Source organism: Leopardus geoffroyi, chromosome D1 (genome assembly GCF_018350155.1).
Source record: "Leopardus geoffroyi isolate Oge1 chromosome D1, O.geoffroyi_Oge1_pat1.0, whole genome shotgun sequence".
Taxonomy (NCBI): domain Eukaryota; kingdom Metazoa; phylum Chordata; class Mammalia; order Carnivora; family Felidae; genus Leopardus; species Leopardus geoffroyi.
In genome coordinates, this window is record NC_059329.1 from 3,184,955 (window position 1) to 3,196,716 (window position 11,762).

Genomic DNA, 11,762 nt, shown 5'->3' on the forward strand with positions numbered 1-11,762 from the left:
TCCAGAACAGTCAAAACATTTTTGAAAAACAACAAAGTTATGGGCTTTACACTTCTTGATTTCAAACCCTCCTGCCAAACTAAGAGAATCTACAAAACGAAGAGAACTGAAAAACATAGTTCCAGCAAACATGTGCAACCAAACGTCAGAGCAGCATTTTACATATTAGCCAAAAAGTTAAAACAACCCAAATATCCACCAACTGATGAAAGGATTGTTTTAAATGGGCATATTCCTACAATAGGATATGATTCAGTCATAAAAAGAAGTTCTGATATGTGCTAAAATACTAACGAACCTTGAAAATATGAGAGGAGCCAAACACAGAAGGGTATATGCTGTATTATTCTGGTGATAAAAATGGTCCAGCAAAGGCAAATCCATAGAGACAGAGGGCCACACCTACCAACTTTGTGTAGACCACCAGTGCCCATGAGAGCCTGTGGTCCCCTGCTACTCACTGCCTTTAGGACTACCCTACCTACTCCACAGGTTTCTCCTGGGTACTTTATAGAGAAAAAAAGTCCCAGGAAGGCTTTAATTCAAATAATAAGCCATGTACATGAGAATGGTTCCAAGACCAATGCCCAGAAGCATGCGATCATAATCCCAGGGTGCCAGATGGCCATTAGGCATGTACATGTTAAGGTGCCATTGTGGCTATCAGGCACTCTGTCTCCTGACCTCCTGTCCCCCGACTTGGCCACTTCAGCCAAGGATGTGTTGGAAAAGAGGGCCTTCTCAGGGAAGCATGATGATTTGGTGGGAGATGCAGCAGACCAGCAGGTGCGAGAGTGGCATAATCAAGTCTGAGTTGTCCCAAAAGATGCCATGGGAACTGCTCAAGAGAAAACCATTCTGAAACACAGCTGGAACAAGCACCAAGCAACCATAACCATAGCTGGTCAAAGAGCTAGAATAAGGTCAGGTCCTGGGGGGTTAGGGGGCGGGGGGACTCTTGCAGTCATTAACCCTTTAGGTGCTGGGTTGTGGAAAGTTGGGGAGGTAATTATATAGGAGGCCAGAAGACTGGGTCAAATTGTAGAGAGCAAAAAAAGGGGGTCTTGCTTAGAGCAGTGGGTCTTTATCAACCAATCCAGAAGTAGTACAGTGTTTTCACAAGCAGGGTGGTCATCCCTTTGCATATGAGCTGGATGTTAGCACTTGCTGATGGGTTCTGAAGAGTGAGCAAAGGGAAGAAATGAATCAAGAATAATTCCTAGGTATTAGTCTGAGCAAACAGGTGGATGCAGTTAGCTAACTATTATGCTGATTAATGAGAAACAGGGTGGGGAGAGATAATAAAAAGAGGTTTAGAGCAACTCACATTCATAAAAGCATGCATGTTACATATGAGGCTTATCATTTATCCTGAAATCCTTGGCAAATTTGGGGCTAGAGATACAGATTTTGGATGGTGCTTGAAAGTCTAGGACTCTGAAATCATCAACTCAGCCTGCATACCTAGCAAAAGGGGACCAGGAATGAGGCCCTGAGCCCTCCAGTACTCAACGGAGAGGAGCGAAGGAGCCCATGGAATCCACAAAACCTCCTTCACTTCTAACATCAATTGCATGTCTAAGTGGTTCCCCAAAACAAGCTGAGTTTTGATAATTCTGTAGAATGACTCACAGAACTCATTGGAAGGTGTTATTTTCTGGAATCTGTGAGTAACAGTATTCATGGAGTATTGCCACCCAGGTCAGCTCACCCGAGCTGTTGTGTCCAAAATTGTTATTGGGTCCATGGTTGACTGCACATCTGAGTGACCTTTAGTTTCCAGGCTTTCCAGAAGTAGAGCAGACACGGGAGGCCCCAAAGCCCCCATCATTAACCACATGGGTAGACTGCCAAGTGGCCAAGGCCCCCTGCTGAACAAAGCCACTTTTATGAGGCAGGACGTTCCAAGAGTCTAGCTACCACCTCCAGCAGTGTAGGGAAAGGGCTGGACCTCTCTGTGTAAGGCTAATGTTTACCACACACAGCCAATAAACACACCGAGGCGATCAACGCAGAAAGGAAATCTTGGAATGCCACAGTTTCACAATAGCCACAACATGAGGATATTCCAAGAAGGAGAAAGTACTCATTTGTCTCAAATTCTGTTGCAGGTTTAATGAAGGTCAGAACATGGATGTGAACAGTGGATAAAGCAACACCAGTGACAACTGGCAACCTTGATAAGACGTTTCAGTGGAGTGGTGACACCCGGAGCTGTGGAAAGCGAGACCGTGAGTACCCAGTATAAGTTTTGCTTTAAAGAGAGACAGAGAAATTGGACAGTAGCAGAGACACAACATGAGGTTATGAGGAGCTTTTAAAAGATGGATGGTTTTCGCATGTGTCTATTCATCACCATAAAATATTGAGTAGATGAGGAGTTGCTGAAATGCAGAAAGAAAGGAGCCGAGCCCAGGAAGCAACCAGGGAGTGAGGTCAAGAGCTGGAGAAGAGTGGACCTTGGTGGGGGCAGGGCTCCTTCATTCCTCCTAGACATGCAGGTCATGGTGATGGATGGTGAGGGAGTGTTTTGTCGTGTCGGTGTCTGTTAGACCAGTGAAGGGTGAGACGATCATCATCACACAAGGGTGAAATGGAAGACCCTGCTGGTGGGTCGACAAAGGAAACGTAGGTGTAAATAGTTGCCTCTCAAAGTGGAGAAGTAAACTCACCAAAGAAATGGTAGGAGGGTCAGGAAGTGTGGAGCGCCCTTTCGAGTGTGCGATCGAGATTGTAGCTGACACTGTAAGCAAAATGGAAGCCTTGTGTGCTTGTCGCCGTTCCCTGTGACTGCGGTGGAGGTAGGAGGGGAAAGTTAGAGGTCGCACTGAGGAGGTAGTTGGGTTGATGGCTGGTGGAGTCTTTACCGTGTGGGTGGGGATGCCAGAGAAGGGAACTGGGGGCGTAGCCATAGGGGGTGAGCATTGACTGGAGGCCTCCATGAGCCAGTCACTGCCATTTGATGTCTCTGTTGAAAATTGACGCCACACTTTCTGTAGATGCTTGTGTATCGATATCGAAATGAGGTGGTTCACCTAGATATTAGCATAACACACCATCTTGGTTTCTCAGTTCGTAGCCTTTCTGGGTCACACTTACGTGCTCAGCCAACATTCCAAAGTCCAACTGTTGTGCCAAAGTAGCTGAGGGTCTGAGTGGCTTCTAGCCCGTGTGACACCTAGACAAAACTAGGTCTCCTCCCAAGCACGCCCTAGCCATGGAGGGGCTCTCTCTGGGACCCTCAGCTTCCTTTCCTGACCGTCGCAAGACTACCCCGATTACTCCAAAATTGTCCAGTTATATGACCTCCAAAATGACAGGTTCAGGTGCTAGATCCAGCATCGCTGCTTCACATTCAGCATCTTCCTCCTTCCCGTACTCGGTGAAATGCCTCTCCCTCACTGGTGTTTCCTGGGTACATACTGCTAAAGGAGTTAATGCATTGATACAAGATAGTATTAGAACAACTTGGAAAACAACGAGGGCTTTTAAGAATTGAAAGAGATTTAGGGCCGCCTGGGTGGCTCAGTCGTTTGAGCATCTGATTCTTGTGTTCAGCTCAGGTCATGATCTCATGGTTCTCTTGAGTTCAAGCCCCACATCAAGTTTTATATATATATATATATATATATATATATATATATATATACACACACACACACACACACACACATATATATATGTGTGTGTATATATATATGTATATACATATATGTGTGTGTGTGTATATATACATATATATGTGTGTGTCTTTATATATAGACATATATATGTATGTGTGTATATATATGTATGTATGTATATATATATATACCTATATATGTGTGTGTATATATATGTATGTGTGTATATATGTGTATATACATATATGTGTGTGTGTGTGTGTGTGTGTATATATATATATATATATATATATATATATATATATATATAAAGTTAAGACAGAGTGCCAGCCCTTAGGCACTGACCCTAGATGCTTTCAGCCAGGGAACAGTATAAAAACAAAGCAGTAAGGATGGCCCTCTTCAAGATTGTCAGAATCAGGTTCTAACAAGAATTACAACGCTTTTACTAGGTCAACTAACAAATCAGTATTAGAGTAATGACTAAAATATCCTTTCATGATTCTTAGGGTCTCTTGAAGAATGTTCTGTTAAACTCTCTTTGGTAGAAAGATAAATGATTGTAATATGAATACACATCAAACTTTGCAAATTAAAGGGCAGGCTCTATAGTTAAACACATTATTTTTATAAGGAAAAGTGGCAGCACTCTACTAATCTATCGTTTATCCATTGATTCATTTATTTTGAATCTTGTATATAACAAAAGGCCTCTAGTGGCTAGGGAGTATATATATCGTTTAAAATAACTTGAGCTGGGTGGAAACACCAAATAGTAAGACTTATTTGTAAGTCTGAACGTTATAGGCCAAATTACAGTTGAACTCCTACTAGAAAGGTACTCCCTTTTTCATTTGACACTAATTGGCAGAGCTGCTGAAAATCATAGCAGTTAAAGAAAGTCCCCATTGGGGACCCGTGTATATAACACGCAAGAGTAAAATAACTTTAGCCTTTCTGCTGATGTGCTAATTTTGCGCATGGAAAATTACATTTTCTTGGATTGTATGTCTTGCTCCATACATTTGTGTATAGGATCAGACATGAGAAATATATTTTCCAAGTAATATAACACACACATTTATTGTGATGCTGTTTAAAAAACCAAATGCTCTCTTGTTAAGAAATCTCTAAATGACTGGAAATAATTGAGCTGACTTTCCTAAACCAGAATAGCTGGGCTCAAATTGATTACATTCATGCTCTGAATATTCCAATTTGCTTGGATCCATTTACTGTAACCAAATTGAAGAAACCCTGCTTTCTGGGTCATACATTGTTCGTGACAAAATTACACTGGGAGTTTACACATTTGTTCTGTCTAATACTTTCTGGGAACATAATATATCTCTTGGTGAGCAGAAGTGTCAATTATGGTAATTATGATAATAGACTTGTATTTAGGTTGTTGTATATATTCTAACAGTATTAAGACATTTGAAAAATTATAAATTTAGTAGCTTTAGCTATAGCCTAGATACATTACTCTGCTGTGATAGAGACTCATAGAGCGAAGGGGGAAAAAAAAACAAAATTAGTTAATATTTCCACTCTCTTCAGAGGCAAAATTGTTAAGATTTTCCTTCATCTATAGGATTTTGAAATACCGCATACAAAATATGTTAACAGGTTAAGTGAAAATATTTATAAATCAGGACAGATAAACACTAGAGATTACTGTGATAATAATCCCTCTGTTCTGGTTAACATTCTCCCTCAGAAATGCATACTGTCCCCATCACCAAAGCTAGCTGACCGTAGGAACCTCACCTAATGACAAACTAAAATTAGCAGCAACATGTCCTTTGCCTAGAGCAAGCCACAGCTGAAGGATAGACAGATACAAAGGGAGCCCTATTTCTTTTTTTCAACGTTTTTTTATTTTTTGGGGGACAGAGAGAGACAGAGCATGAACAGGGGAGGGGCAGAGAGAGAGGGAGACACAGAATTGGAAACAGGCTTCAGGCTCTGAGCCATCAGCCCAGAGCCTGACGCGGGGCTCAAACTCACGGACCGGTGAGATCGTGACCTGGCTGAAGTCGGACGCTTAACCAACTGCGCCACCCAGGCGCCCCAGGGAGCCCTATTTCTGACTTGACATTGCATCCAGTACATTGCTAGGTGTATATTCATGATAAGCATGAGTTTTTACATGGGCTTTACAACGGAACCAGGAGGTTCGGATAAACCTTGAAGGTTTCAGAAATCTGAATCTCTGCCTCCAGCTGGAACAGTTTAGAAATATTACTGAAAGACAGAAAAGTGCGAAGCATTGCCTGTCTCCCTTGAATATAATTTCCTTCTTTGTAAAGCCATAGATGAATCCGTAATCACTGTAGCAAACTTCAAAGGCTCGTGGAAATTGTGTAAGTAAAAGCAGTTGTATTCCCGTAAGATCCTGTGTGGCCACCTAAACGGAAAGCAACAAAGAGGATTGTCTGTGACTCAAAGAGGGTAAGAGAAACCAGGAAGCTCAACTAAAAACAAAGTCTCAGGTCTGTCTTGTTTGATTTGTTTGGGCGTTGAAGCTTTTATTTTATTTTATTTTACTTTATTTTATTTTTTAATTTACCGTCTATAAAAGCAATTTTTAATTGTTTATTAACAGTAAAAATATTTTGGACATGGACCAATTAATTTGTTCTTATTTCTTTGCTGTTGTTGTTGTTGTTTTTGGCGTATTCTTTTCAGTTCTTCTGTTTTGTCTTCAGACTGGTGTCTAATGATAACATTAATCACAATGAAAGTGTTAAGTGTTAGAGATCATGTTTATTATCCTCCCATGATGAGACACACTCTGAGCTAAAATCTTGCTATCACTGGTATCCAAACTTTGTGACGCATTAGAATCAACTGGGGAGCTCAGACACATCTCAAAGCCCAGGTTGCACCCGTGACAATGAAATCAGAATGTCCAGGGATGGGAGCCAGATATCAGTATTGTTGGAAACCACTGCTGTGCCTCAGTGCATCCTATGTGGCCTTCTGGAACAGTGCGACTGTGGTAGTGGTCCTGGGAAGTAGAGCATGCCTGCTGTGGTGTTCAGCCGTGTGGCATGGACTGTAGGATACATGGTTCATGAACTCGGTGACACCAAATACTCTCTAACCTAGCTGTGCCTCAGTTTCTTCATTCATAAGATGAGAATAACAATTTGGTACTTACAAATCATACTTAAAGTTGCTTAAGAAATAAATGCCTCCTCCACATGACCTTTGGAGTCATTTGCTGCATCGTACTGGATGACTTTATTGAAATCAAGTTCCATATATGTGAAGATTCTGCTAATATTGTTTCTCTAAATCAGGGTTGTTTCAAGCTCTACCTAGAACAGAGAACAAAAGGGAACAGACCTTGTTTAAACTCTTTTAGGGCCATCACAGCAACGTGCCCTAGTAACAACTTCAGTGAGGTTTTTCACTTCCTACAAAAATCCCCGAGCACACTGTTGGTGTGCCTGCCCGTGAGACCTGTCGTATCTTCACTATTCACTTACTCGTTTGTAGATGTTGAAACTGTTAACTAGTGTCATGTACTCACCGTTCCCGAAGTCACTTTCCTTCCAATCCCATGGAATTTTAGAACCGTATAATGATGGGGACAATGTTGTAAGCATTTGAAAAATCAGTCCTATAAGAAGCATCTTTATAGAAATGGCTTGGAAGTTATGGAGAAACTATTGTAAGTCTGCATTTGAAAATTATTCTATGCAGTATACCCACATGGCCCTGTCAGGTAAGTGTCCAACTCTTGATTTTGGCTCAGGTCGTGGTATCACGATTCAGGAGTTCGAGCTCCGTATCTGGCTCAGCGCTGACAGTGTACGGCCTGCTTGGGATTCTCCCTCTCCCTCTCTCTCTGCTCCTTCCCCACTCATGTGCATGTTCTCTCTCTCTCAAAACTAAATAAATAAACTTTAAAAATAAATAAATGAATAAATAGATAAATTTATTCTATGCTATTTTCCCCAGAACATTCAGAAGGTAGAAAACACTGGTTTATTTTAAATTTTAATTATTTATTTTGACAAAGAGGGAGAGAGAGAGAGAGAGAGAGAGAGAGCGCAAGCACACATGAGAGAGAGAAGGAGGGGCAGAGAGAGAAAGAGAGAGAATCCCAAATGGGCTCTGTGCTGCCAGTGCAGAGTCTGACACAGGGCTCGATCCCACGAACAATGAGATCATGACCTAAGCCAAAACAAGAGTCAGACACTCAACCAGCTGAGCCACCCAGGCACCCCTGGCGGTTTACTTTAAAAGACAGTCTTATCCAAAACATTTCTCAAGACCTTCTACATCATATTAAACATTCACGGTAAATAGTGCCGAGAAATGAATGGATGGCTTCCACCCCACCCCAGAAAGGAAAGAGAATGAGGACAGCCTGCCTTGGGGGAATAGCTGTCATAAGCAATAGCATTTCATATATAAGATCAATTAATAGCTTTATATTACACGATTCTTCTCTGTTGTCCATTAGGAAGGAGCTGTTTATTTACAAGGTCAAAATTTGACTTCATTTTAGAATTGTTTTTTCCCCAGTGAAAGGGAACTTTGTTGACTATTTATTCCTAGAGTTATTGAAACTTACATAAGACCTTTGTGAGCAAAATTAGAACAGAGCTGTGAGTGGGAAACCTAGAGGCTGTCCTCTTTGGCACTCAAAGCACCGTCAGCAAGGAAAGAGAATTAAAGGCACACTCCAAATGGAGGCTTCTTTCTCTTTAGCCCATTACTCCCTTTCTGGTATAGAACAATGTCTAGCACATAGTCAGTACTCACCGAATGTCTGCTAGAAGAACAACATAAGTAAAGATTTCACCTAATGCAAAATGTGAAATATGCTCTCAATGTTGTGGACGATTACTACCAGTAGCAGCTTCATAGGGGATGGGCACTAAATTTGTACTCAGGAGTTTGATACTGTTTAATGACATGTTTGGTGATCTGGTCCTTGTCTACCTCTCCCAGAGTGTCTTGAATCATTCTTCCCTCGCTCAACCAACTCTAGATGAGCTCGTTTCCTTTCTGTTCATTAAAAACCTAGCCTTATTCTCACTTGAAGGTCTTTGCACTGACTGTCTCATTTGCCTGGAAGGCTCTTTCCCCAGCTTTTAACATGGCCCATCGCTTCTAATTCTTTGTTTTCAGCTCCAAGTTTACCTCCTCAGAGACACATATCCTAATTGCACATACCACATCTCCCCATTCCCAGTTCTCTTATCATATCACCCTGTTTGCCTTATAACCTGGACCACAATCTGACATGATATCGTTATACTATTTGTTTACTTGTTTATTGTCTGTCACCTGCCACTTTAGAGAGCTTACCTCCTTGAAAGCAGGACATATTTTATCTTATTCTTCATGGTCTCTGTAGCATTTAGAACACCAGAAACCCTATGGTGCATGTTTTTGATCATTAAAAAAAATTTTTTTAAACGTTTATCTATTATTGAGAGACAGAGACAGAGCATGAGCAGGGGAGGGGCAGAGAGAGGGGGAGACACAGAATCTGAAGCAGGCTCCAGGGTCTGAGCTGTCAGCACAGGGCTTGACGTGGGCCTCAAACTCATAAATCATGAGATCATGACCTGAGCCAAAGTCGGACGCTTAACCGACTGAGCCACTCAGGTGCCCCTGTTTTTGATAATTTAATGTTAATATTTTAGTCATATTTATGTCCGTCTTTTAACATTTTAAAAGAATGATTTTTCTTCCTCTTTAAGATTTACACGTGAAAAGCTTAACACACTGACTCTCTAAATACCTAGTAATACAGATACAGGTGAGGAAATATTTGCCTTATGTGGAGATGGTTTTGTGAATCCAGGCTTCCAAGTACCATAAAGGTTTTTACACTGCTATAAATACCATCAGAGTGTTATATTAGGCTTCTGACTATTCAGTACAAACAGAGGGGTAAACAGTGAAAAAATTAGGCAAACCGTTGAAAAGTTCTGAAATATACATGTTTAGAATCCTATAGGAAAAGAAATCTGTATTTCTTTTCAGGACTGAAACTGAAATAGAAGTGTAAGTGATCATATGCATCTTACTCCAAAATCTGCTTTTTGGTTACTGTGCGACTAAGACAAATTTAAAATCATATTTTGGAGCTTCTGTTTCAGCTTGAAACAGTGGCCATAGAGCCTTTTACAGGGTCAAAGAGAGTATCTGTTAATTCAGGATAGAATTAATAGGTGGAGGGAAGTCAAGCCTTACTTGTTTGCTGTGATCTGGGAGTGAAGAGTATTTCAGTCAAATAATAGATACTTCATTTATTTGCATTTGCTAATAGCATCTATTTTGGTTTAATGACACCATTTCCTCTTTCTTTTAGATGCAGGGCAATCTCACAACTAGCATGTATTTGTGCAATATGCATGACAATTATTTTACACATCCTACAAAGACTGTTCCACCCATCACTGCTGGACCCATTGAAAGACCTGTCTTCCTTTTATTTAAGATTGGCCCATATTTGGCACACAGATTGCACCCCCAGAGACGACTACACCAAGATGGTGAAAGAATTAGCACCTGATACTAGAATTTCTTCTGGGAAGTTCTTAGGTAGTCTGTCATTTCTTCAAAGCCTTTGAGCAGACTGTGATGTGCCTATGTGTGTGTTGGTTCTAATCTGCAACCTATGAGTGGTCAGTGCCCTAATTCAGAGCGCACACTTCAGGTATGGCTAATGCCCCCCCCCCTACTCCAGAGGCAGAGACTGAACATGGTTTGGCTTTATGGCTATATTTTTCTCAGATCAGCAGTACATGGTTTTTTAATTAAGCAGTTGATATTAGAAATATTTGATTTTTGGTCTTTTTTTTTTCTTTGTTGGGGATGGGTGAGATACTGGCATTCAGTCTATGAGGAGTAACTACAACTAATATTCTGGAGACAACTCCAACTGCCCTTGCAGTAAGAGGACATCAGGAGCCTAGGACCTCAGTACACCTTTCCTCTCAGAATGGCACCTGAACATTGACTCAGAAACAGTTTTGTGTCTGACTGCTAACCCAACCCGTTCTTTCTGTCTGATAGCCACCAGATTGCTCATAAAACTTCCTTTGGGGAATTGTTGATATCTTTCTGGTGCACTTTTCATGAAAGATGTTATTGGAGTAATAGAAGAACAGGTAACTGGGGCCTCGTGAAAATTATAAAACAGGTCGCGTGACTATCTTTGTGCCTATTGGCTAATAATTGTTTATATGTAAATGTAACGTGCATCTATTATGTTTACGAGTTTATGAGTTTTCTAAGAATCCAGTCCCCCTCCTGTGGTGTTTCTCCTTTACTCTCACACAATGACACCAGATTTGTGGGGGTTTATCCCTTCGGAGCAATTCTCTGATAATGGGTATCCTACAATTTAACTCAATTTTGACTCTGCCTTGCTGGGGTAGCATCAGATCCCGTAGGGTAAGGTCGCATCCCAGGAGACTGCCCCATACTACATGCAGGTGCCATTGAAAAGCAGTAGGTCCCCAGGTTACCCACAACTTCCATCCGACGTAGCTACAAATTAGAGGTTTAATTTGCCCAGGTTTAAGTTGCAACTTACAGAACTCACAGAAGTCAGGAAAACACTTACATTCACTTACCAGTTTGTTAAAGGGTGTGATAAAGGATGTAAATGGACAGCCATATGGAGACATTACATGGGATGAGATCTGGGAGGGTTCCTAATACAGGATCTTCTGGCTCTGGAGTTGAGGTATGCAACACATCGATGTGTTCAGACCTAGAAGCTCTTTGAACTCTGTACTATGGAGATTTTTATGAAAGCTTCAGGTACGCATGATTGACCGTTAACTTCATGTTTAGACAACTCCCAGGGAATTGAAATGGGACTGAAAACTACAGGCTTCTAATCATGGCTTGGTCTTTCCTCAGACCAGCCCCCATCCAGAAGCCATTCAAGAACACACCCAGGGTTGCCTTGTTACAACAAAACACTCCTATCACCGAGGAAGTCACAAGGGTTTCAGGAGCCCTGTGTCAGGAACTGGAGTCAGAGAATGATATACATATTTTCTGTTATCCAACAGTTTATAAACTTGCTTTCTTTGTAATTTGGTTGCAAAGTGGTAGGAAGGAGATCTAGAACGTCAGAGATGTTACCATATT

At 41.3% G+C, this 11,762-nt stretch overlaps 1 long non-coding RNA gene across 1 annotated transcript in view; it reads left to right on the plus strand.

Moving 5' to 3' along the window:
* The window catches only part of LOC123600582, a 478,564-nt gene extending 476,335 nt beyond the window's left edge, over positions 1-2,229 (plus strand). The window contains exon 4 of the long non-coding RNA XR_006713660.1: positions 2,112-2,229. This is a non-coding gene — a long non-coding RNA (uncharacterized LOC123600582). The remainder of the gene's footprint in view (positions 1-2,111) is intronic.
* Positions 2,230-11,762: the final 9,533 nt, after the last annotated feature.